The sequence below is a fragment of the Ascaphus truei genome, chromosome 3, assembly GCF_040206685.1.
Source record: "Ascaphus truei isolate aAscTru1 chromosome 3, aAscTru1.hap1, whole genome shotgun sequence".
NCBI lineage: Eukaryota > Metazoa > Chordata > Amphibia > Anura > Ascaphidae > Ascaphus > Ascaphus truei.
Genome location: NC_134485.1, coordinates 133576144 through 133600863, shown reverse-complemented (window position 1 = coordinate 133600863; position 24720 = coordinate 133576144). Strand labels below are relative to the sequence as shown.

The 24720-nt window shown below is 43.8% G+C and overlaps 7 non-coding genes across 7 annotated transcripts; all 7 read left to right on the top strand.

The window, feature by feature from the left end:
• Window positions 1–440: 440 nt before the first annotated feature.
• LOC142491753 (small nucleolar RNA U3) lies at window positions 441–656 on the top strand. Its single transcript, XR_012800509.1, has one exon. It is a non-coding gene; the product is annotated as a small nucleolar RNA U3 (small nucleolar RNA).
• Window positions 657–1535: 879 nt separating this feature from the next.
• Window positions 1536–1752, top strand: LOC142491724 (small nucleolar RNA U3). Its single transcript, XR_012800482.1, has one exon. It is a non-coding gene; the product is annotated as a small nucleolar RNA U3 (small nucleolar RNA).
• An 8078-nt stretch (window positions 1753–9830) lies between these two features.
• On the top strand, window positions 9831–10046 carry LOC142491747 (small nucleolar RNA U3). Its single transcript, XR_012800503.1, has one exon. It is a non-coding gene; the product is annotated as a small nucleolar RNA U3 (small nucleolar RNA).
• An 870-nt stretch (window positions 10047–10916) lies between these two features.
• On the top strand, window positions 10917–11133 carry LOC142491739 (small nucleolar RNA U3). The gene has a single exon (XR_012800495.1). It is a non-coding gene; the product is annotated as a small nucleolar RNA U3 (small nucleolar RNA).
• Window positions 11134–11994: 861 nt separating this feature from the next.
• LOC142491738 (small nucleolar RNA U3) lies at window positions 11995–12211 on the top strand. Its single transcript, XR_012800494.1, has one exon. It is a non-coding gene; the product is annotated as a small nucleolar RNA U3 (small nucleolar RNA).
• An 861-nt stretch (window positions 12212–13072) lies between these two features.
• Window positions 13073–13289, top strand: LOC142491750 (small nucleolar RNA U3). The gene has a single exon (XR_012800506.1). It is a non-coding gene; the product is annotated as a small nucleolar RNA U3 (small nucleolar RNA).
• An 859-nt stretch (window positions 13290–14148) lies between these two features.
• Window positions 14149–14363, top strand: LOC142491746 (small nucleolar RNA U3). Its single transcript, XR_012800502.1, has one exon. It is a non-coding gene; the product is annotated as a small nucleolar RNA U3 (small nucleolar RNA).
• Window positions 14364–24720: the final 10357 nt, after the last annotated feature.

Below are 24720 nucleotides of genomic sequence, written 5' to 3'. Positions count from 1 at the left end.
TCAGCAGAGTGATTCATTTCCTGAATGTTAATTTAGTTCCAAAATATGTATTTCTTTTATACATACTACAATGTTTCGATGTTTTCTTTCTTGCAGGCTAAGCAGAATGCATAGGTTTTTTCAGTCTCTAGTAACTTGCATCACTAACATTATTCACCATGTACATGCCACGCATTTCCAAAGTGCCAGAAAGGTAACTTCAGTCTTATTGGCTACTGGGCGAGACACATGCAAATTGCTAGGATAGTTTGCTTATAACTTCAATAAGAGCCTTAATAAAGACTTTGTGATAATATATTGGCATCACAATTATACTACCCTGTATTTGAGAAAGTTTCTCACCCTTTGAACACCAGAATATTAACATTTTTGGAAAAACTTACTATAACTTGAAAGAGGGTCACGTACTGTGTGCATTTTCTTTGCAGCATTAATTGGTTAAGACTATACTTTCAGGGATCATTTCTAGAATTCCAAACTGGAGAAATGTGCTCGAAAGGGTCCAAACTCACAACCCACGAGGAAGAGCTTCAGTGTTTTCTCCTGACGTGAAGTGAGCTTACAGTGTTGCTTTCATGCAGCTGCTGTTTGCTTTTGATGACTGTTCCTCTCTCCTGCAAAGGAGAGTTGGAGGGAGAGAACACATGCTGAGTGGTTAGATCTTTATTGCAAGTAAAAAACAGAAACCAAAAGAAGAGTAATGTTGTGGTTGTTGTTGTTGTTGTTGTTGTTGTTGTTGATATGACTTTTCTACTAAGTCTAGAAATATTTTTAATACAGATGTATTTCTGAGCGCACATTCATTTTTAAACCTATTTTAAAGCACAATACTCACTCATTAGCTAAAATTAGCAACTGGGTGCAGTGAATTAACATATAGGAATAAAAAATACAATTATTTGGATTTGCACACTGGATAAGGTGAAACAATGTGCCTTGTGTTTCTAATTGTAAACATTTATTTAATTCTATTCAAATCAGTACAATTTCTTGTTTTCTTACAGATATTTATTACTGTGTGCAGTATTAATACAGATCCTCAGACTTAACAACAATAAGGGACTACTCTAAACTATTTATGTTTTGTAGCTCAGCAGAGTGATTCATTTCCTGAATGTTAATTTAGTTCCAAAATATGTATTTCTTTTATACATACTACAATGTTTCGATGTTTTCTTTCTTGCAGGCTAAGCAGAATGCATACTGTAGGTTTCTTCAGTCTCTAGTAACTTGCATCACTAACATTATTCACCATGTACATGCCACGCATTTCCAAAGTGCCAGAGAGGTAACTTCAGTCTTATTGGCTACTGGGCGAGACACATGCAAATTGCTAGGATAGTTTGCTTATAACTTCAATAAGAGCCTTAATAAAGACTTTGTGATAATATATTGGCATCACAATTATACTACCCTGTATTTGAGAAAGTTTCTCACCCTTTGAGCACCAGAATATTAACATTTTTGGAAAAACTTACTATAATTTGAAAGAGGGTCACGTACTGTGTGCATTTTCTTTGCAGCATTAATTGGTTAAGACTATACTTTCAGGGATCATTTCTATAGTGCCAAACTGGAGAAATGTGCTCGAAAGTGTCCAAACTCACAACCCACGAGGAAGAGCTTCAGTGTTTTCTCCTGAGCGTGAAGTGAGCTTACAGTGTTGCTTTCATGCAGCTGCTGTTTGCTTTTGATGACTGTTCCTCTCTCCTGCAAAGGAGAGTTGGAGGGAGAGAACACAAACTGAGTGGTTAGTTCTTTATTGCAAGTAAAAAACAGAAACCAAAAGAAGAGTAATGTTGTTGTTGTTGTTGTTGTTGTTGATATGACTTTTCTATTAAGTCTAGAAATATTTTTAATACAGATGTATTTGTGAGCGCACATTCATTTTTAAACCTATTTTAAAGCACAATACTCACTCATTAGCTAAAATTAGCAACTGGGTGCAGTGAATTAACATATAGGAATATCAAATACAATTACAGTACCGACACACTTTATTCGAGTGTGGTCGGTACCGCAAGCCGGGAAATCTCCCGGCTTGCTAGTGGCCGCCCCTCGGCGTGCCGCGCATCATAGACGCGCGGTCACGCGTCTTCGGGAGCGTGCGCCCCCTGCACGCGCGTCCAGGGGCTCCCCGAGGGAGCCCTGGTGTCCCGCGATCGCGGGACAGCGGCAGGGGGTTCCGGGGGACCCGGCGGACCCGGCAGCGGTAGGGAGAGCGCCCCGATCGGAGGGCGCTCTTCCGCTGCTTCGGCGCGCGCCTGTCACTCTCGGGCGCGCGCCAGGCTACTGCTGCGGCAGAGAACGGGCAAATGCTCGAATAAACTCTGCCGCAGCAGTATTTGGATTTGCACACTGGATAAGGTGAAACAATGTGCCTTGTGTTTCTAATTGTAAACGTATGTAATTCTATTCAAATCAGTACAATTTCTTGTTATCTTACAGATATTTATTACTGTGTGCAGTATTAATACAGATCCTCAGACTTAACAACAATAAGGGACTACTCTAAACTATTTATGTTTTGTAGCTCAGCAGAGTGATTCATTTCCTGAATGTTAATTTAGTTCCAAAATATGTATTTCTTTTATACATACTACAATGTTTCGATGTTTTCTTCTTGCAGGCTAAGCAGAATGCATACACTGGCGACACACTTTATTCGAGCTCGGCTAGTCCCACGAATTCGGGTATACCCGGGTGTATTGAGGTTTGTGACTGTTTTCTGCCCGAGTGCATTGAGGTATTTTCCAAGCAGGGATTGAAGCATTTTATTCCCGCTGGCTGCAATACTGCACAGTATATATATATATACTGCATTACAATTCATGAATTTATGCCATCTGGTAGACACGCGAAGCATTGCAGCCTATTAAATCCTAATCATTATCATTTAACAGATCAGCCGCCCGTCAGCCAGGCATGAACCCAGGCTGGGAAGGCAAACGCAACGGGGCTTGCCAGAGGTGAGGAGCGGCGCATTCCAGGTATCTGCCAGGTACATACTGGGTATTTGCTCGAATAAAGTGTGTCGGTGCAGTAGGTTTCTTCAGTCTCTAGTAACTTGCATCACTAACATTATTCACCATGTACATGCCATGCATTTCCAAAGTGCCAGAGAGGTAACTTCAGTCTTATTGGCTACTGGGCGAGACACATGCAAATTGCTAGGATAGTTTGCTTATAACTTCAATAAGAGCCTTAATAAAGACTTTGTGATAATATATTGGCATCACAATTATACTACCCTGTATTTGAGAAAGTTTCTCACCCTTTGAGCACCAGAATATTAACATTTTTGGAAAAACTTACTATAACTTGAAAGAGGGTCACGTACTGTGTGCATTTTCTTTGCAGCATTAATTGGTTAAGACTTGACCAGGGAGGTTCCAGGCGGTTCCCCTCTCCCCCCGCCTTGTACCCCCATGCAACGTACAAATAAAGACAGGAAACGGGAGCTGGAGGTAAAATGGCCGCGGCTATTTATTTATACAGAAAACCTAATGGGGTAAATGCACTCCCTGCCAGAGTGTGCTCCTTTGACAGGAGGGGGAGGGGACGGTCAGCCGGCCCTCGAACCGCTGACCTCGTGTCCCCTACGCGAGCGGGCTCTCGAGGTCATGGATAACTGACCTTGCCCACTCGTACTCCCCCCGGGCTCAAACGGCCCAGCTCCCAGTCTGGCAAGAACAAGCACCCACCCCCCAAGAGCCGCCACCGACGGGTCTATTTAACCCCCCTTAAACTAGGCCCGTACCGCCAACCCTCCAGACCCTCTCGAAGCCCTCCCGGAAACTCAAATAAGTCTACCCCGCCTGGCATGCCTAGCAGCGGGACCGATGCTCCTCTACCGGCCCAGCCTGTCCTCTCCATTCCACCTGGGGCTGCCAATCGCGCCTGGGGCAGTAGTTACTCAACTTGCCATGCTTTTTAAAGATGCCCTGAGAATCGCTTTTTTCGCTGCACTATCCCTCACCCGGTCCCGGACATACCCACTTCCGGAGCCGCAGGCCGCCTTTGCCCAGCGCTATCTGGGATTTCGCCTTTTTTACTGCTGCAGGCTTCTTACCCGCCCTCAGTGACCCCTAGGGAATCGACCCTGGCAGTGGACTGGGCCACGCCTCTTCCCTTGCTCGCTCTGTGTCGCCCACTGCAAGCCTTGACGCATCTCCTCGATACCGCCCTAAACGCGACTCCTTACCATTACCCGATACGCCATATGCCGTACCTTCCACGGCGTGTCTCCATCAACCGCCTGCCGGGGCTGTTCCACCATCTGTGTAGTGCTTGATGCTGCCGGGTGGGTCAGCTACCGCGCCCCTGACCCCGGCCGTGGCTGAAGAATTGAAAGACACCAGGGTCCAGCTGATGGCTGTTGGTACTGGAATGGGATTCGCGGTGCCAGTGACCCCGGCCGTGGCCATCTGTGGCTTCCCGTGAGGAAGAGACCTGGGCTGCGACTTGGTTCGCCCTTCACCCGATGCCGGCTCCACGTAGTCGAACCCTGCTGGGTTCTCTGCTCTACGAAACACATTGGCACCAACCGCGGTTGCGGTTGGCCGTCTTTGTCTCCTTGGCCCTGCCGACTCTGCAGGCGAAATCCTGACAGTGACACCGCCCGCGTCAGCAACGGGCGGCCGTGTGGCGTGCCGTGACGCCCTGTTCTGCGTCACGGTGGCTGGAAGTCGCCGCCCCTCCTTGGCGGGCCGACCTGCGCGCCGCTCCGCCGTGTCCTGCGTCCCAGCGGTCGAAATCCTCCCCACCATCGCTGAGGCCCGACCAGGCCGCTGTGATGCCCTGCCTCGCGGTACCGTGACCGAGGGCTGCCGCCCTGCGTGCGGTTGCTGAACTTCGCCTGCCGCCTTGCACTGCAGCACCCTCCGCGCTCCCTTCCTGTGGAGCGCGGCTTCTCTGCCTGCCGCCTGTCTAGCGCGCAATGCTGCCTGAGGACTGTCGACTGTCGCCTGTTGCGTTGTGCTGCAGCGCCCTCCGCTTTGACGCCCTGCCTCACGGTACCGTGACCGAGGGCTGCCGCCCTGCGTGCGGTTGCTGAACTTCGCCTGCCGCCTTGCACTGCAGCACCCTCCGCGCTCCCTTCCTGTGGAGCGCGGCTTCTCTGCCTGCCGCCTGTCTAGCGCGCAATGCTGCCTGAGGACTGTCGACTGTCACCTGTTGCGTTGTGCTGCAGCGCCCTCCGCTTTGACGCCCTGCCTCACGGTACCGTGACCGAGGGCTGCCGCCCTGCGTGCGGTTGCTGAACTTCGCCTGCCGCCTTGCACTGCAGCACCCTCCGCGCTCCCTTCCTGTGGAGCGCGGCTTCTCTACATGCCGCCTGTCTAGCGCGCAATGCTGCCTGAGGACTGTCGCCTGACGCGTTGTGCTGCAGCGCCCTCTGCTTCCCCTTCCCGCGGGGAGCAGCCTTAGTGCCACGTGCTGGTTTCACAGAGAACGCCTGCAGCCACCGATCCAACCATGCCTCGTCATGGTTTTCCGCCTCGACTTGAAGGCGTAACTGCTCTGCCATTGCTGCCATGCAGCCCGCTTCCCGTATGCCTGTCCAAAATTTTCGCGCGACGGGGCACCGGCCCGTCCCTGCTTGCACGGGTCGTGACTATTGCCTGCCCCAGGATTAGCAACCCAGGGCCTCACGCGCTGTGACCGCGTGCCTTCGCCAGTCCCTCTCCCCGCACAGCAAACCGTACGCACCCGCGCGCATTTCCGTGTGCCCATATACACCCGCGTGCATTTCCGTGTGCCCATATACACACGCGCGCACATTTCCGTGTGCCCATACACACCCGCGCGCACCCATAAACATCCACGCGCACCCATATAAACCCGCGCGCACCTGCGTGTGCCCCGCTACACACGCACCCTGCGTGTGCCCGTATACACAGACGCGCGCATTTCCGTGTGCCCATATACACACACGCGCATTTCCGTGTGCCCATATACACACGCGCGCATTTCCGTGTGCCCAAATACACACACGCGCATTTCCATGTGCCCATATACACACGCGCGCATTCCCGTGTGCCCATATACACACGCGCGCATTCCCGTGTGCCCATATACACACGCGCGCATTTCCGTGAGCCCATATACACACGCGCGCATTTCCGTGAGCCCATATACACACGCGCGCATTTCCGTGAGCCCATACACACGCGCGCATTTCCGTGAGCCCATATACACGCGCGCATTTACGTGTTCCCATATACACGCGCACATCTACGTGTGCCCGTATACACACGCGCGCATCTACGTGTGCCCATATACACACGCGCGCATCTACGTGTGCCCATATACACACGCGCGCGCATCTACGTGTGCCCATATACACACGCGCGCATCTACGTGTACATATACACGCGCGCATTTACGCGTGTCCATATACACGCGCGCATTTACGCGTGTCCATATACACGCGCGCATTTACGCATGTCCATATACACGCGCGCATCTACGTATGCCCATATACACGCGCGCATTTACGTGCACCCCTATACCCATGCGCGCATTTACGTGCACCCCTATACCCACGCGCGCATTTACGCGTGGTATTTATCATCTAATAATTACTACAGTATATTTATATAGTTTATAATGTCACTAGATAAAGAGCTCTACTGACATCTACGTGTGCCCATACACACGCGCGCTCATACACACGCGCGCATCCACGTGTGCTCATACACACGCGCGCATCCACGCGTGCTCATACACACGTGCGCATCCACGCGTGCTCATACACACGTGCGCCCATACGCACTCGCGCACATCTACGTGTGGCCATACATAACCGCACGCATCTACGTGTGCCCACGCACGCAAGCGCACATCTACGTGTGCCCCTATACACCCGCACACTTCTACGTGTGCCCCTACACATATAAACATCCACATGTGCCTACATGCATACTTCTGATGTGCCTACACGTATATCGCAGAGAACAACGCATGCAACCACCGATCCAACCATGCCTCGTCATGGTTTTCCGCCTCGACTTGAAGAAGGCGTAACTGCTCTGCCATTGATGCCATGCAGCCCGCTTCCCGTATGCCTGTCCAAAATTTTTGCGCGACGGGGCACCGGCCCGTCCCTACCCGTCCCTGCTTGCATGGGTCGCGACTATTGCCTGCCCCAGGATTAGCAACCCAGGGCCTCACGCGCTGTGACCACTTGCCTCCGCCAGCCCCTCTCCCCGCACAGCAAACCGTACGCACCCGCGCGCATTTCCGTGTGCCCATATACACCCGCGCGCACCCATATAAACCCGCGCGCACCTGCGTGTGCCCCTCTACCCACGCACGTGCGCGCCCTGCGTGTGCCCGTATACACACGCGCGCGCATTTCCGTGTGCCCATATACACACGCGCGCATTTCCGTGTGCCCATATACACATGGGCGCATTTCCGTGAGCCCATATACACGCGCGCATTTCCGTGAACCCATATACACGCGCGCATCTACGTGTTCCCATATACTCGCGCGCATCTACGTGTGCCCACATACACACGCGCGCGCATCTACGTGTGCCCACATACACACGCACGCGCATCTACGTGTGCCCATATACACACGCGCGCGCATCTACGTGTGCCCATATACACACGCGCGCATTTACGCGTGTCCATATACACGCGCGCATCTACGCGTGTCCATATACACGCGCGCATTTACGCGTGTCCATACACACGTGGGCATTTACGCGTGTCCATACACACGCGCGCATCTACGCGTGCCCATACACACGAGCGCATTTACGCGTGCCCATACACACGCGCGCATTTACGCGTGTCCATACACACGCGCATTTACGCATGTCCACATACACACACGCATTTACGCATGTCCACATACACGCGCGCATTTACATGCACCCCTATACCCACGCGCACATTTCCGTGTGGTATTTATCATCTAATAATTACTACAGTATATTTATATAGTTTATAATGTCACTAGATAAAGAGCTCTACTGACATCTACGAGTGCCCATACACTCGCGCGCATTTACGTGTGCCCATACACACGCGCGCATCCACGTGTGCCCCTACACACGCGCGCATCCACGCGTGCTCATACACGCGTGCATCCACGTGCACCTGCCTACGTGTGCCCATACGCACTCGCGCACCTCTACGTGTGGCCATACATACCCGCACGCATCTACGTGTGCCCACACACGCAAGCGCACATCTACGTGTGCCCCTATACACCCGCACACTTCTACGTGTGCCCCTATACATATAAACATCCACATGTGCCTACATACATACTTCTGATGTGCCTACACGTATATCCATATATCCAACTACCTGTGCCCACACACCTATCCCCCACACATGCGCCTCCGCACGCACGCCTCCCCATGCGCCCATCCATGAATTAATTGGGGAATTCAGATAAAGTAACCAAGCATAAATGCTAAACATTGCGATTCCCATTAACAAGTATTTATCATCTAATAATTACCACAATATATCTATATAGTCTATAATGTCCCTAGATAAAGAGCTCTATTGACATTATATAATTCTCTGCACCGTCTGAGACCATAAGTGGGGGGGACACGTCGCTAGTCAGACCGCGCTCCCTCCTATGCAAATCTTATGCCAGCCTTTCTGTCCCAACTTCGCCATACCCCCACCCCGCACGGGCGGGCAACTGCTACCCCCGCACGGGATACCAGAAGGAAGCGGCCGCTGGGAGCAGTCAAGCATCCACTTGCCATCGCTCCCAGCGCCTCAGCGTGTGTCCCCCCGCCGAACTACTATATACACCCCCATACCACACATACATATACATATATATACATATATATATACACACACATATATATATATACACACCCATATATACCCATACAACGTTATTTATTTATTATAGATTTTTCCCGGCCGGCCCCCCCTGTAAAGCCCACCTCACGCATACATTTTAACGACCCCACAAGTGTGGGGGAAGGGGGGGGGGGGGCGCGGGAGCAGCCGCCTCTCCAGCCGCATGGCTGACCGGTCCACCCCAACCCCCGTGCCCCGAGACCACTAACGAAAGGGGGGAGGGGTAGGAGGGGCCTCTGCCCGCGCTACACTCCCCATCGGGAGACGGAAGGCCCGCACCACGTGGGACTGCGCCCCAGCCCCCGAGCGGGCCGCGAGCAGCCGCATGAGTCACACGCGGCGAATTTCCGCGCGGGCTGCATGCCTCGGCCGGATCCCCCCCCCCTCCCCGCCGGGGTGCCCTTACCGATGGCAGCCACCGCGGGGCTATGCGGATGGAGGAGGCACCCGCCCGCACAACGCTGCGGGAGCAGGTAGTCCCCACCCCCAGGGAAAGAAGCGGGAAAATTCCCGTCAGGCCCCTTCTGCCCGTCAGACCCCCTCTGTCCCGAGACCACCACTCCCCGCCTGCAGCCGCCGACCCCCCTCATGGCACAGGCTTAACTCCGGCCCCCCCAGCTCCATGCTGCGCGCCGCAGATGGAGGATGGGAACGGGCCGCTACACTAAGGGTTCCCTCTCCTCCCTGCATCCCGCCTGCCCCCTCACCGCCGATTCAAAAATCGCGGCTATACAGGAGGGGAGAGTGCCCAGGATTGACCCCCCCTTTTGGGGCCTTACCTTAATTTAACCTGCAGGGAGGAGAGGGACGTCCAAATCGTCTGGCGGGCAGCCAAAGAGGATGTGCTGCCCGCCAGCCTGGCCTTAAGTAGGCCTTCCTGGAACTCCTCCCCTGTCCTGGGGAGGGAGGTGTGGGGGCGGGCCAGCGAGGGGAAGGCCGGACCCCCCCCGGTCATGAAGCCCCCCCGCCTATGGCTAGGGGGGCCGCTATACTTTCAGGGATCATTTCTATAGTTCCAAACTGGAGAAATGTGCTCGAAAGTGTCCAAACTCACAACCCACGAGGAAGAGCTTCAGTGTTTTCTCCTGAGCGTGAAGTGAGCTTACAGTGTTGCTTTCATGCAGCTGCTGTTTGCTTTTGATGACTGTTCCTCTCTCCTGCAAAGGAGAGTTGGAGGGAGAGAACACAAACTGAGTGGTTAGTTCTTTATTGCAAGTAAAAAACAGAAACCAAAAGAAGAGTAATGTTGTTGTTGTTGTTGTTGTTGTTGTTGATATGACTTTTCTATTAAGTCTAGAAATATTTTTAATACAGATGTATTTCTGAGCGCACATTCATTTTTAAACCTATTTTAAAGCACAATACTCACTCATTAGCTAAAATTAGCAACTGGGTGCAGTGAATTAACATATAGGAATATCAAATACAATTATTTGGATTTGCACACTGGATAAGGTGAAACAATGTGCCTTGTGTTTCTAATTGTAAACATGTATTTAATTCTATTCAAATCAGTACAATTTCTTGTTTTCTTACAGATATTTATTACTGTGTGCAGTATTAATACAGATCCTCAGACTTAACAACAATAAGGGACTACTGTAAACTATTTATGTTTTGTAGCTCAGCAGAGTGATTCATTTCCTGAATGTTAATTTAGTTCCAAAATATGTATTTCTTTTATACATACTACAATGTTTCGATGTTTTCTTTCTTGCAGGCTAAGTAGAATGCATACTGTAGGTTTCTTCAGTCTCTAGTAACTTGCATCACTAACATTATTCACCATGTACATGCCACGCATTTCCAAAGTGCCAGAGAGGTAACTTCAGTCTTATTGGCTACTGGGCGAGACACATGCAAATTGCTTGGATAGTTTGCTTATAACTTCAATAAGAGCCTTAATAAAGACTTTGTGATAATATATTGGCATCACAATTATACTACCCTGTATTTGAGAAAGTTTCTCACCCTTTGAGCACCAGAATATTAACATTTTTGGAAAAACTTACTATAACTTGAAAGAGGGTCACGTACTGTGTGCATTTTCTTTGCAGCATTAATTGGTTAAGACTATACTTTCAGGGATCATTTCTAGAGTTCCAAACTGGAGAAATGTGCTCGAAAGGGTCCAAACTCACAACCCACGAGGAAGAGCTTCAGTGTTTTCTCCTGAGCGTGAAGTGAGCTTACAGTGTTGCTTTCATGCAGCTGCTGTTTGCTTTTGATGACTGTTCCTCTCTCCTGCAAAGGAGAGTTGGAGGGAGAGAACACAAGCTGAGTGGTTAGTTCTTTATTGCAAGTAAAAAACAGAAACCAAAAGAAGAGTAATGTTGTTGTTGTTGTTGTTGATATGACTTTTCTATTAAGTCTAGAAATATTTTTAATACAGATGTATTTCTGAGCGCACATTCATTTTTAAACCTATTTTAAAGCACAATACTCACTCATTAGCTAAAATTAGCAACTGGGTGCAGTGAATTAATATATAGGAATATCAAATACAATTATTTGGATTTGCACACTGGATAAGGTGAAACAATGTGCCTTGTATTTCTAATTGTAAACATGTATTTAATTCTATTCAAATCAGTACAATTTCTTGTTTTCTTACAGATATTTATTACTGTGTGCAGTATTAATACAGATCCTCAGACTTAACAACAATAAGGGACTTTTCTAAACTATTTATGTTTTGTAGCTCAGCAGAGTGATTCATTTCCTGAATGTTAATTTAGTTCCAAAATATGTATTTCTTTTATACATACTACAATGTTTCGATGTTTTCTTTCTTGCAGGCTAAGCAGAATGCATACTGTAGGTTTCTTCAGTTTCTAGTAACTTGCATCACTAACATTATTCACCATGTACATGCCACGCATTTCCAAAGTGCCAGAGAGGTAACTTCAGTCTTATTGGCTACTGGGCGAGACACATGAAAATTGCTAGGATAGTTTGCTTATAACTTCAATAAGAGCCTTAATAAAGACTTTGTGATAATATATTGGCATCACAATTATACTACCCTGTATTTGAGAAAGTTTCTCACCCTTTGAGCACCAGAATATTAACATTTTTGGAAAAACTTACTATAACTTGAAAGAGGGTCACGTACTGTGTGCATTTTCTTTGCAGCATTAATTGGTTAAGACTATACTTTCAGGGATCATTTCTAGAGTTCCAAACTGGAGAAATGTGCTCGAAAGGGTCCAAACTCACAACCCACGAGGAAGAGCTTCAGTGTTTTCTCCTGAGCGTGAAGTGAGCTTACAGTGTTGCTTTCATGCAGCTGCTGTTTGCTTTTGATGACTGTTCCTCTCTCCTGCAAAGGAGAGTTGGAGGGAGAGAACACAAGCTGAGTGGTTAGTTCTTTATTGCAAGTAAAAAACAGAAACCAAAAGAAGAGTAATGTTGTTGTTGTTGTTGTTGATATGACTTTTCTATTAAGTCTAGAAATATTTTTAATACAGATGTATTTCTGAGCGCACATTCATTTTTAAACCTATTTTAAAGCACAATACTCACTCATTAGCTAAAATTAGCAACTGGGTGCAGTGAATTAACATATAGGAATATCAAATACAATTATTTGGATTTGCACACTGGATAAGGTGAAACAATGTGCCTTGTATTTCTAATTGTAAACATGTATTTAATTCTATTCAAATCAGTACAATTTCTTGTTTTCTTACAGATATTTATTACTGTGTGCAGTATTAATACAGATCCTCAGACTTAACAACAATAAGGGACTTTTCTAAACTATTTATGTTTTGTAGCTCAGCAGAGTGATTCATTTCCTGAATGTTAATTTAGTTCCAAAATATGTATTTCTTTTATACATACTACAATGTTTCGATGTTTTCTTTCTTGCAGGCTAAGCAGAATGCATACTGTAGGTTTCTTCAGTTTCTAGTAACTTGCATCACTAACATTATTCACCATGTACATGCCACGCATTTCCAAAGTGCCAGAGAGGTAACTTCAGTCTTATTGGCTACTGGGCGAGACACATGAAAATTGCTAGGATAGTTTGCTTATAACTTCAATAAGAGCCTTAATAAAGACTTTGTGATAATATATTGGCATCACAATTATACTACCCTGTATTTGAGAAAGTTTCTCACCCTTTGAACACCAGAATATTAACATTTTTGGAAAAACGTACTATAACTTGAAAGAGGGTCACGTACTGTGTGCATTTTCTTTGCAGCATTAATTGGTTAAGACTATACTTTCAGGGATCATTTCTAGAGTTCCAAACTGGAGAAATGTGCTCGAAAGGGTCCAAACTCACAACCCACGAGGAAGAGCTTCAGTGTTTTCTCCTGAGCGTGAAGTGAGCTTACAGTGTTGCTTTCATGCAGCTGCTGTTTGCTTTTGATGACTGTTCCTCTCTCCTGCAAAGGAGAGTTGGAGGGAGAGAAAACAAGCTGAGTGGTTAGTTCTTTATTGCAAGTAAAAAACAGAAACCAAAAGAAGAGTAATGTTGTTGTTGTTGTTGTTGTTGATATGACTTTTCTACTAAGTCTAGAAATATTTTTAATACAGATGTATTTCTGAGCGCACATTCATTTTTAAACCTATTTTAAAGCACAATACTCACTCATTAGCTAAAATTAGCAACTGGGTGCAGTGAATTAACATATAGGAATATCAAATACAATTATTTGGATTTGCACACTGGATAAGGTGAAACAATGTGCCTTGTGTTTCTAATTGTAAACATGTATTTAATTCTATTCAAATCAGTACAATTTCTTGTTTTCTTACAGATATTTATTACTGTGTGCAGTATTAATACAGATCCTCAGACTTAATAACTATAAGGGACTACTCTAAACTATTTATGTTTTGTAGCTCAGCAGAGTGATTCATTTCCTGAATGTTAATTTAGTTCCAAAATATGTATTTCTTTTATACATACTACAATGTTTCGATGTTTTCTTTCTTGCAGGCTAAGCAGAATGCATAGGTTTCTTCAGTCTCTAGTAACTTGCATCACTAACATTATTCACCATGTACATGCCACGCATTTCCAAAGTGCCAGAGAGGTAACTTCAGTCTTATTGGCTACTGGGCGAGACACATGCAAATTGCTAAGATAGTTTGCTTATAACTTCAATAAGAGCCTTAATAAAGACTTTGTGATAATATATTGGCATCACAACTATACTACCCTGTATTTGAGAAAGTTTCTCACCCTTTGAGCACCAGAATATTAACATTTTTGGAAAAACTTACTATAACTTGAAAGAGGGTCACGTACTGTGGGCATTTTCTTTGCAGCATTAATTGGTTAAGACTATACTTTCAGGGATCATTTCTATAGTTCCAAACTGGAGAAATGTGCTCGAAAGTGTCCAAACTCACAACCCACGAGGAAGAGCTTCAGTGTTTTCTCCTGAGCGTGAAGTGAGCTTACAGTGTTGCTTTCATGCAGCTGCTGTTTGCTTTTGATGACTTCCTCTCTCCTGCAAAGGAGAGTTGGAGGGAGAGAACACAAGCTGAGTGGTTAGTTCTTTATTGCAAGTAAAAAACAGAAACCAAAAGAAGAGTAATGTTGTTGTTGTTGTTGTTGTTGATATGACTTTTCTATTAAGTCTAGAAATATTTTTAATACAGATGTATTTCTGAGCGCACATTCATTTTTAAACCTATTTTAAAGCACAATACTCACTCATTAGCTAAAATTAGCAACTGGGTGCAGTGAATTACCATATAGGAATATCAAATACAATTATTTGGATTTGCACACTGGATAAGGTGAAACAATGTGCCTTGTGTTTCTAATTGTAAACATGTATTTAATTCTATTCAAATCAGTACAATTTCTTGTTTTCTTACAGATATTTATTACTGTGTGCAGTATTAATACAGATCCTCAGACTTAACAACAATTAGGGACTACTCTAAACTATTTATGTTTTGTAGCTCAGCAGAGTGATTCATTTCCTGAATGTTAATTTAGTTCCAAAATATGTATTTCTTTTATACATACTACAATGTTTCGATGTTTTCTTTCTTGCAGGCTAAGCAGAATGCATACTGTAGGTTTCTTCAGTCTCTAGTAACTTGCATCACTAACATTATTCACCATGTACATGCCACGCATTTCCAAAGTGCCAGAGAGGTAACTTCAGTCTTATTGGCTACTGGGCGAGACACATGCAAATTGCTAGGATAGTTTGCTTATAACTTCAATAAGAGCCTTAATAAAGACTTTGTGATAATATATTGGCATCACAATTATACTACCTTGTATTTGAGAAAGTTTCTCACCCTTTGAGCACCAGAATATTACTGCACCGACACACTTTATTCGAGCAAATGCCTGGTTTGTACCTGGCAGAAACCTGGAATCCGCCGCTGCTCACCTCTTGCATGCTTCGTTGCGTTTGCCTTCCCAGCCACGGTTCATGCCTGGCTGACGGGGGCCTGATCTGTTAAATGATAATGAGAATGATTTACTAGGCTGCGATGTTTCGATTGTCCACCAGATGGCATAAACTCATGACTTAAGTAATGTGTGGCCTTTGCAAGTTGTTTCGTTTCCAAAAAAAGTTACTTTATCCCAGTACAGTATGCTATTGTGTAACTTGTCCTTGAGACTGAAGGAAGAGTTGCAAAAAATGTATCAATTTAGGCTTTACATACAGTAATGTATTAAATAAAGACAAAGATCATTTTCACTTACACTATTCTACAGAGACATGAGTGTTCAAGTGGAGCCCGTGTTCCAAAAACCTGACAGAAGTTATGCTTATTTGATATGGGCCGCTATTAATGCAACAGAGGATAAGATGGCAACAGTTGTTCAAATTTATCAGTATTTTATCGAAAATTATGACTTTTACAGATTTTCGCCAACTCCTCATTTGTGGAAGCATGCAATAAGGAAAAGGTTATGTAGTGACCCCTGTTTTCACCGTATTGAGCCCCAATTTGTTGGAGGGTATTGGTGTGTGTCACAGGGTTTTTCCTGTATCTATGATAATGGAGGCGGCAAAAGGCGAAGGGTCGTGTTAAAACGAAATAAGAAGCGACAGTCCCTGCCAAGCAATGCGCCAGAACCAGAACCAGAACCAGCAGCAGCACCAGCTTATCATCATGGTCCCGCCGTCGGTGACAACTCTGAGATGGATTTCGCAGCCAGTTTTGATGAAGCTTGCATGTACCTAAGCGATTTCCCGCTGACTACAGGTGGGCTAGTCCCTATGCAAAATGATGAAAGCTGGACTGGAAGTGGGCCGGCGCCAGCGCAAGCTGAATGGGAAATTTAGTAATACTGTACAGTATGGTGAGTACTGTATTTTTGCCGTATTATTTTGGTGGGGCTGGCTGGGAACTTCTTTAGGGGGCTGACCATTACTGTACATTAAAACTTTTCATTTTGTTTTTCCTCAGAAAAGAAAACGGCTAATGGGGGGATTTCGATGGATTATATTGTACTGTATGCTGATGTTTTCCGGCCATACAGTATACTGTGTAATAAACCCGAATAAATAAAACTATGCATTTATTCTACAGTACATGTTCAGTAAATTACTGCACATACTGGGGGCGAGATGTGTTTGCAGCAGAGAGAGATTTAATAATATTGTACAGTGAGCAGGGGGTTCCCTGAGCCAGAAATTAATGATCAGGGACCCCCCCCCCTGCTCCTGATCAGTATTATTAAAAATACGGAAAATGCTGCGTCATTACCATAGCGGATAGCCGCTAAGGCAATGAAGGGGTTAACCCATCGTGCCCGCTTTATTGTGTGTAGTGGGGATGGGTGAGGGGGGTATTTGGCCCTTGGTGTGAGTTTAGGACTTGCGGGAGGGGGGGGGGGGTTGCGGGTGCACTTAACCCCTTCACGATCGTAGCAGTTAATACCGCTACGGTCATGAAGGGGTTAAGCCCTCCCGCTACCCCCCCCCCCCGCAAGCCCTCCCCAACCATCATTGGGGCGAATACCCCATTCACCCACCCTCCCGCTACCCACAATAAAAAAATACACACACACAGCAGCCGCCAAAAAATAAATAAATAAATGACAATAAATACATTTGAAATACATTTTTATTGATAGTGTAGATGTGCAGGGGGTCTCCGGAGCTGAACCGCGTTGGTTTTAGGTCTGGGGACCCCGTGCCCCCCGAGATACAGGCCCCTTTAGGGGCTGCCGGTAGCCCTCTGCTTGGTTTAAAGGTCCGATCACGTGATCGCGGCCTGTAAACCAAGCAGAGCAGAGGGATACCGGCACCCCCTAAAGGGGCCTGTATCTCGGGGGGCACGGGGTCCCCAGACCTGAAACCTGTGCGCTTCAGCTCCGGAGACCCCCTGCACATGTACACTATCAATAAAAATGTATTTCAAATGTATTTATTGTCATTTATTTATTTATTTATATTTATTTATTCATTGTGCTGCTGCTGCAAGTCGTAAACTCACACCAAGGGCCAAACACCCCCCTCACCCCCAATAAAAAAAATTCACGCACAGCAGCCCCACAATTAATAAATAAATCTAAATAAATAAATAAAATCTATGTAAAACCCCCTCCCCTATTCTCGCTTTTAAAACGCCCTGCCTTCTCTCTAATCTATGTAAAAAACCCTCCCCCTATCCCCCTATTGTGTGTGCGTTAAGCTTCCCTGCAAGCTATGTAAAAAAACCTCCCCCTATTGTGTGTGTGTTTAAATCTGTCTGGCCTGTGTTTCTGAGTGCTGAGTGCTCTGCGTTTAAAGGTCCCGATCACGTGATCGCGGCCTGTAAACCAAGCAGAGCAGAGGGATACCGGCACCCCCTAAAGGGGCCTGTATCTCGGGGGGCACGGGGTCCCCAGACCTGAAACCTGTGCGCTTCAGCTCCGGAGACCCCCTGCACATGTACACTATCAATAAAAATGTATTTCAAATGTATTTATTGTCATTTATTTATTTATTTATTTATTTATATTTATTAATTGTGCTGCTGCTGCAAGTCGTAAACTCACACCAAGGGCCAAACACCCCCCTCACCCCCAATAAAAAAAATTCACGCACAGCAGCCCCACAATTAATAAATAAATCTAAATAAATAAATAAAATCTATGTAAAACCCCCTCCCCTATTCTCGCTTTTAAAACGCCCTGCCTTCTCTCTAATCTATGTAAAAAACCCTCCCCCTATCCCCCTATTGTGTGTGCGTTAAGCTTCCCTGCAAGCTATGTAAAAAACCTCCCCCTATTGTGTGTGTGTTTAAATCTGTCTGGCCTGTGTTTCTGAGTGCTGAGTGCTCTGCGTTTAAAGGTCCCGATCACGTGATCGCGGCCTGTAAACCAAGCAGAGCAGAGGGATACCGGCACCCCCTAAAGGGGCCTGTATCTCGGGGGGCACGGGGTCCCCAGACCTGAAACCTGTGCGCTTCAGCTCCGGAGACCCCCTGCACATGTACACTATCAATAAAAATGTATTTCAAATGTATTTATTGTCATATATTTATTTATTTATATTTATTAATTGTGCTGCTGCTGCAAGTCGTAAACTCACACCAAGGGCCAAACACCCCCCTCACCCCCAATAAAAAAAATTCACGCACAGCAGCCCCACAATTAATAAATAAATCTAAATAAATAAATAAATAAAGACATGAAGAGAAATAAATATATACTGTACAGTATATACTTTGTATATATATATACACTGTATATATATATATATATATATATATATATATATATATATATATATATATATATATATATATACAGTATACATATATACACTGTGTATATATATATATATATATCATACAGCTATATTTATATATATATATATATATATATATATATATACTGTATATATATATATATATATACATACTGTATGTGAGTGAAAAGAGAAAAAAGTAACCCGTATGGGAGCACTCAGGTATGCAATTGATATATTTGTTTATTTATTTGACACAGTGCAAAAAGGGATGAATAAACAGTACATGATTTAAAAACACTTAAAAAAGAGGCATGGACCCTTAAACACTAATGAACAGCACTAGGGAACGACACACACTGTCAACCCTAAACATGAAAAGGATAGTGACTCAAAAAACACTAGGGAGAATCAAAGTGAATCACAATAGGTTACTGGGTTTAAAGGCACCTATACAACGCTAAGGATAATGCACACTACACACCAAAAGGTAGACTTGTCAAAGTATAAATGACAGTCTCAAAGCATCACACATCTGCATTAGCATACAGTAATATACAGTAACCAATGCCTACAGCACAAATCATGTGTAGGAAAGGTGGTAAGGTGGAATGAAATCCCTAGATGTGTAGAGCAATGAAGTTAATGAATAGCATACAGTATAAAACATAACATTACAATCCACACAGTACATTGCATTTACAGTACATTGTATACTGTAAATGATGCATAGCATTAAATCTATGCACCATATACAGTACTGTACATTCTGCAAATGAATGTTAACAATATAATTGCAAGCTACTCTACCAGTAAATACTGTACAAACACTTCCAAACAAGTCAACTTAACTACAGTATTTTAACCAAGCAAGTAAACCAAAATCAATATATACTGTAAGTAACAACCAGAAAAGACAATTTAAAAACAAACTAACCCTTACAATACCAAGGATTACATCTATCTAATTGTAAAAAACCTTATACATTATACACAGCATTGTTTAAAAACCCCTTCCCCCCTAATGTTTGTGTTAAGCAGATTACACTGAAGGGAGAGAGATATAAAGGCCTAAAGCCCCTTCCCCCCTAATGTTTGTGTTAAGCAGATTACACTGAAGGGAGAGAGATCTAAAGGCCTAAAGCCCCTTCCCCCCTAATGTTTGTGTTAAACAGATTACACTGAAGGGAGAGAGATATAAAGGCCTAAAGCCCCTTCCCCCCTAATGTTTCTGTTAAGCAGATTACACTGAAGGGAGAGAGATATAAAGGCCTAAAGCCCCTTCCCCCCTAATGTTTGTGTTAAGCAGATTACACTGAAGGGAGAGAGATATAAAGGCCTAAAGCCTTACCTGCATTGGTAAACCCTCCCTGCATTGGTAAACCCTCCATGCATTGATGTCGTGTAGTGTACAGTATGTAAATGTGGGGAGGAGGGGGGCCCAATGTGCATAATGTACTGTGAGGTCTAACCACCCTCACCCCCTACCCACATACTGTACCGTTACCCCCCCCCCCCCCCATCCTGGCCATGGCCCCTCACGCACAGCAGCTCCACAATTAATAAATAAATATAAATAAATACATGAAGAGAAATAAATATATACTTTATATATAAATGTGAGTTTATAAATAAAATAAAGAATATTATTTCTAGGGGCCCTAGAACAGAAGTTCCCACGCCAATTTCGCGCTCATTGCTCTTTTTTTGCTCTTTTTTTACAATGTTGCTGGTCTTGCGGCTTTGCAGTATGCAAGCAAAAAGCGCAGTGTATGAAGTCTGGGTGAGCGCTTTCCACATTTGATGCCTACGGCACCTTCCCATTTCTACACACTTCAATACCTGCACAGTTGGTAGCGCTTTCCATCCCAGCTACCATTCTGGATATTCACCTCTCACAGGCCATTCTTGCCCGAGTCTGTCCTATCAGACAGGGGCATTAACCTGTATCCACACCACCTGGACAATTTCTCTCTGTCAGAGACTTGTGCTATTTATTTTATATATTTTTGTGTAATTATTCATGCAAATTTATGCTCATTTCATATGTGGTTTTCAACATAAAGTGGCTGCTGGGCCTGATCCTAACTCATACAGTATACAGTAGCGCTTCCCTGTTTGTTTGTTTATTGCAAGCAAAAAGCAGTTTGTAGTACTGAGTGTGAGATAAATTACTGTATTTATCAGTGTTGATCAAAGAGAGTTGATCAGAAGGATTCCCCTTATATACAGTACGTAGAATTAATAAAATTGTATTATTTTCCGATATCCGCAGTGATTCTGGTCAACCTGACAGATTTTTAGTAATACAGTATACTGCAAGACCATGTGTTGTCTACCCTTTACTACAGTATACTTTACTGTATGAATGACAATAGAGTGCTGTATACTTTATAAGGGGAATCCTTCTGATCAACTCTCTTTGATCAATACTGATAAATACAGTATCATATTTATACCCCTTTAGCACCTGTCGTTCCATCCTATGCACCCATTTACTGTACAATGGTGATTGCGGTCGTATTCACGTACTTTATGTGAGATAAATTAACCAGTTCTTTTATTGCTGAAGTCGCCACAAAATACTTTTATTTACAAATACAGTACAATACAATGGTGAAACATTTCAAGTTAACAGCAATTCAAAACATCAACACACAATAATACATACTTTACAGTACTGTATACTGTACTAGTATATTTGGGCCTTGTCTTTGGGGGTTTATTCATGCAATTATTAGGGTGACCTGGCGTTGGAAATACTGACACAGTACAATCCTACAGTACAGCTACACCACCCACCCCCTCCCTTAGAGTTTTTAATCCCTCCCTGGCCAAGCATCAATCGTCTGGCTAATCCAATCCAAGCCATTGTTTTGTTAAACTGGCCCTGGGCTGTTCAGAACAGCCACTGCTTCTAAATTACTGAAAATATACAGGATAAATATACAGTGATGTGAAATACTGTAATCCTTTCTGTGGGTCTGAGAGGGTTGAAAGTCACCAGGTCCTCATACAGTAGAGTACATTCTCGAATACCTTTAGAATAAAAATACAGTATATATAAATATACAGTATAAATATTGCACAGTATACTGTAATGTTAAATAACCCATCCTGTTCTTTTTCCCTTCATACTGTAACAGTATCCTCATTGTGTCTGCGGTACAGTAGTTCATTGAGAGAGGAGAGGTTTTGTGTACATCATTACTGCTGTTTATATACTGTACATTTGACTGCACAAGCAGATTTGACGAACACAAGGCCCCCCCTCCCTCCTGGTGCACCCTTTTTCCTGGAACGACAAGAAAACAAAAACTTTGTTCAGTTACTGTACTGTACTGTATGTGCATACTGTATTATGGTAGAACTACTGTACAGTAGGTGGCTGGTGCAGCTTTCTCTGGAAAGAAAAAAATGGAGCAGTTAGTAGGCAGTTACTGTAGTATGTCAAACTAGTCTACTGTACTGTATACTGGAACTACTGTAAACTCTGACTATTGGGAAAGCTAAAATCTGTGCCATACTTACCTGTATCATAGTGTACCTACTGTACAATACTACAGCACTGTACTACTTTCCTGATGCTTGTCCATTGCGCGCGATGACAATGGGCAACACAGTGGCAATATGGTCTATATATTTATTGCATCGTTCCACGGTGAGTACATCGTTCCAAAAACTCATTATGGCTGTATACAACTCGTCCTTCTTGGAGGGTTTCGCCACTTTACGGATGTGGTCCTTCAGCTGATGCCAGACCATTTCGATCGGATTGAAGTCTGGTGATCTGTGATTGGAAAGAAAGGACAATTAGTTTAAGAGATACAGTACACAGTAAAAACAGTGGGGAACATATAAATGGGACACGGTCTACTGCACTTACTCCGCTGGCGTCTTCACCCAGTTGATGCCGCGCTCAAGGATATGCGCCGTCGACGCGGTGTGCTTGGGATCATTGTCCTGGTAAAAGCGATGACCATTGGGAAAGTCTTCTGTGATGTATCGCACTATCACGGGCACAATGTTGTCTTGGAAGAAATCTTTATTCATGATTCCTATAGCAAGAAAAGAAAAGTGCTCAATAGTACAGTACAGTGCATACGGTAAGGCAACACTAGTCAAGTACAGTGCATTAGGCGGCATTATATTTGAGAAATTGTACCTTCAAAGACGACAATGCATCCCGGTCCACGCCTAGAGATGGCACCCCACACATGCAGCTTCACAGGGTGTTTTGGCCGTGGCTTCAAAGTTATGCGGCCTTTTTTGTGGAACGCAAATCTTGCAAATCTCTCCAGCGACACAGTAGACTCATCAGTGAAGATGCAATCCTGGAAAGTCTCACCGCTGTCGATCCATGCCTGGGCCTGGAGCACTCTTTTGATTTTGTTTGCGTCCCGTATCATGGGGTACGCTCTGTAATGACAATGAATAAAAAATGTTAGCGTCACAGCGCAGTACAGTTTGCAAAACAACATTTTTACTTTACAGTACAGTACCTCCTGTACTGTCCACTACTAACCTCACACGTCCATATTTCCATCCAATTCTGCGTCTCATCTTCTTTATGCTGCTCTCGGATACATTCAGATTGTGGTTTTCCTGAAGAGTGTTTTTAACCCTTAATGCGCTCCTCTCATCATTCTCCTCACTTATTCTGTCCACCAGAAGAGTAGTCTCCCTACAATGCAAAGAAATTATATTGTGTTATTAATATGCAGCAATATAAAATGTATATTGTATACTGTACATGTAATGTTGTAATATACAGTAAATATAAATATACAAAAAATGTATACTGCTGTACTATAAATATAAATAGACAAAATATACAGTATACAGTACTGTTGTAATATAAATATACTATATAAATACGGTATACTGTTGTTACTGTATATCATAATAAATACACATCATATACTGTATATTCCGTTGTCAGATGAATTGCAATATACCAAAAGTGTATACTGCTGCACAAAAAATATAAATTGACCACACATACAGTACAGTACACTACAGTATATACTGTTGTAATATAATAAATATACTATATAAATACGGTATACTGTTGTTATATCATAATAAATACACATCATATACTGTATATTCCGTTGTCAGATGAATTGCAATATACCAAAAGTGTATACTGCTGCACAAAAAATATAAATTGACCACACATACAGTACAGTACACTACAGTATATACTGTTGTAATATAATAAATATACTATATAAATACGGTATACTGTTGTTATATCATAATAAATACACATCATATACTGTATATTCCGTTGTCAGATGAATTGCAATATACCAAAAGTGTATACTGCTGCACAAAAAATATAAATTGACCACACATACAGTACACTACAGTATATACTGTTGTAATATAATAAATATACTATATAAATACGGTATACTGTTGTTATATCATAATAAATACACATCATATACTGTATATTCCGTTGTCAGATGAATTGCAATATACCAAAAGTGTATACTGCTGCACAAAAAATATAAATTGACCACACATACAGTACACTACAGTATATACTGTTGTAATATAATAAATATACTATATAAATACGGTAGACTGTTGTTATATCATAATAAATACACATCATATACTGTATATTCCGTTGTCAGATGAATTGCAATATACCAAAAGTGTATACTGCTGCACAAAAAATATAAATTGACCACACATACAGTACACTACAGTATATACTGTTGTAATATAATAAATATACTATATAAATACGGTATACTGTTGTTATATCATAATAAATACACATCATATACTGTATATTCCGTTGTCAGATGAATTGCAATATACCAAAAGTGTATACTGCTGCACAAAAAATATAAATTGACCACACATACAGTACACTACAGTATATACTGTTGTAATATAATAAATATACTATATAAATACGGTATACTGTAGATGTACACTACAGTTTTCTATATTTTTTTTGGTTAAGTTTTATAAATACAGTATACTTACGCATTTGTTACCCTTGGTGCCTTTTTGCGGTCTCTGTTTTTTCCTTGTGCATGATAGCACACAGTGCTTGATGGCACAACGAGGCCAGAAGCAGTTAACCAGCGCTGGATATCTGCAATTCGTTTTCCGCTCGTGTACATCTCCTTCATTCGCATGCTGAGATCCTTGGAAATCTTCTTAACAGGCA